The sequence below is a fragment of the Brassica oleracea genome, chromosome C5 (assembly GCF_000695525.1).
Source record: "Brassica oleracea var. oleracea cultivar TO1000 chromosome C5, BOL, whole genome shotgun sequence".
Classification (NCBI taxonomy): domain Eukaryota; kingdom Viridiplantae; phylum Streptophyta; class Magnoliopsida; order Brassicales; family Brassicaceae; genus Brassica; species Brassica oleracea.
The window spans coordinates 39,615,941-39,618,378 of NC_027752.1; positions in this window are offsets into that span (position 1 = coordinate 39,615,941).

Here is a 2,438-nt window from a genome sequence, read left to right on the forward strand (position 1 = left end):
AGTAAGCACATCGATACTCGTTATCACTACATTAGAGAATGTGTTACCAAGATGGATGTGCAGTTAGAGTATGTGAAGACAAATGATCAAGTAGCTGATATCTTCACCAAGCCACTCAAGCGAGAAGACTTTATCAAGATGAGGAGTTTGCTAGGAGTAACCAAATCAAGTTTAAGAGGGGGTGTTGAAAGTTAAACTTGATTTGGATCACATTTTGGGCTAATAATTTACTAATCATTTTAGTCCAAACTTAGTCCAATATCTAGAATCATCCTCCACCTCCTTAGAATAAAAATCTAGATATTCTCATAGAATTATCTAGATAATTATAATAAAAAAATCTTAGATATTATGGTAGAATTCTCTAGATTTATGATTAAAATATGTAAGATATTTTGTATTTTGGAGGCTATAAATACCTCCACTCCCCTTTCATTTTGAATCACCAAGAAATAAACAAAGCTTGTAACAAGTAATAAAAATCTTCTTCTAAGTTATAAAATCTTTATTCTTCACAAAATTTCTTTCTCTTCAAACACTTTAAACACTTTCTCCATCTTTATAAAACTTTTCATTCCAACAAATATATCATTCCTCGTAATCCGGACTAATAAAGAATAAAGACGGATATTATACCCTTTGAGCACAAGATTTATAGACAAAATTCATCTTAGATCAATGCTAATAAACCAGATTAATTAAAACTCCACTCCACTTATTACTTTGATCATTTGAATGAATTTTCAGGAGGGGAAACAAATAGCAACGCTGATATTTAAAAGAGTTATTCTTGGGTTCACCCCCTAGGGTGAATCTAAAGGTTCACCAGCCAATAAAATTTCATTATTTCAAATTCGATATCTTTTAAAAAAAGAAACAAAATATTATCAATTTATATTAAGTTTTTAAAATAAAAAAGTAAAAAAAAAATAGCAGCTACAGAAAAAAGAATTAAAAAAATATTTTTAACGTCGTCAGCAAAACACTAAACCCTAAATCCTAATCCCTAAACCCTAAATCCTAATCCCTAAACCCTAAATCCTAATCCCTAAACCCTAAATCCTAATCCCTAAACCCTAAATCCTAATCCCTAAACCCTAAATCCTAATCCCTAAACCCTAAATCCTAATCCCTAAACCCTAAATCCTAATCCCTAATAACTTACTACTATTTTTTATTTATTTCTTTTTACCTTTTAATTTTTTAAAAATAACATAATTTGACAATATTTTGTTTCTTTTTTTAAAAGATATCAAATATTAAATAACACAATCCTATTGGTTGGCGAATCTAGAGGTTTAGGGGGTGAACCCAAGAATAAGTCTATTTAAAATGTCCAATCTCGGTAAAAATTACAGTTTAGGCTTAAGGAGTAGTATGTTTTAATGAATACTTAAACAACGTTAAGCTATCTTTGACGACACATTGAATCTCTGATAAATACTTAAACAACATTAAGCTGTCTGTCTTATCAATATCTAACAATATTAAAAGGAGAATATGAGCTCTTCTTAGACTGCCTACGTTGGATCAAAAAATCATTCAATAAGAGATCTCTATTTTGCCATGTCATATCTTACGCTCACGCGCGTTAAGTTTGTTGCGGTGAAGTGATGTAGGCTCAGTTTGGACTTCACTTCTATTTTTATGAATTGAGCCTGTTTCTTATTTAAGGCCCATATGTATTAGTTTCTTCTTCCTCCTTGCGGCTGATTTTTCGCCTAAGAAACCACAAAGTTTCCTTTGCTAACCATAATGGTTCGCAAATCTTTTAACCTGTCATTAAATTTGGGTTTTCCCTTCATTAGTCCATAACTCCCATATTAAGATTTCGATGTATCTTTTCGTTTCCACTGTAACCCCTGAATCTACATCTATAAATATCTGATCTTCCTAGCATGCAAAGTCCAACTCACACAAACTCGAAAAGCAAACAAATAGACCCACACAGTCTTTTTCTTGAAGACTCCGCAGCCTTGATCGAAACTTCTCACCGTCAAAGCTCTGTTTCTTTTCATCTTACCGGCCACCAAAACTGGAGACTACAGAACGGAGGATCAATCGAAACAACGTCTTAAATGCTGTCGTTAACAATATCTCCACCATTACTTCCTTTTTGTGAATCCGGGAGAATCCTCGACTATGGAAGGTATGTTCTATCCGATCAAATTTATCTGTTCAATCTTTTCAATTATAAGTATTTTTTTTCAATTTTTAGTTTTATTGTTCTTCATGAGAAGAGAGATCAATTTTTTTTTTTTTTTGTTCTTAGCTTCTTCTGTTTCTCAATTTTTAATTTTAAAATTAAATTAATTTGACGACGGCTACACGGAAGATTGATAATGAGAGTTTGATCTTATCCAAAGTCTCAATTTTTTTTAAACTTTGTCATCTTCTTCTTCTTGAACCAGAACTTTGTCTTTTTTTTTTCCTTTTTT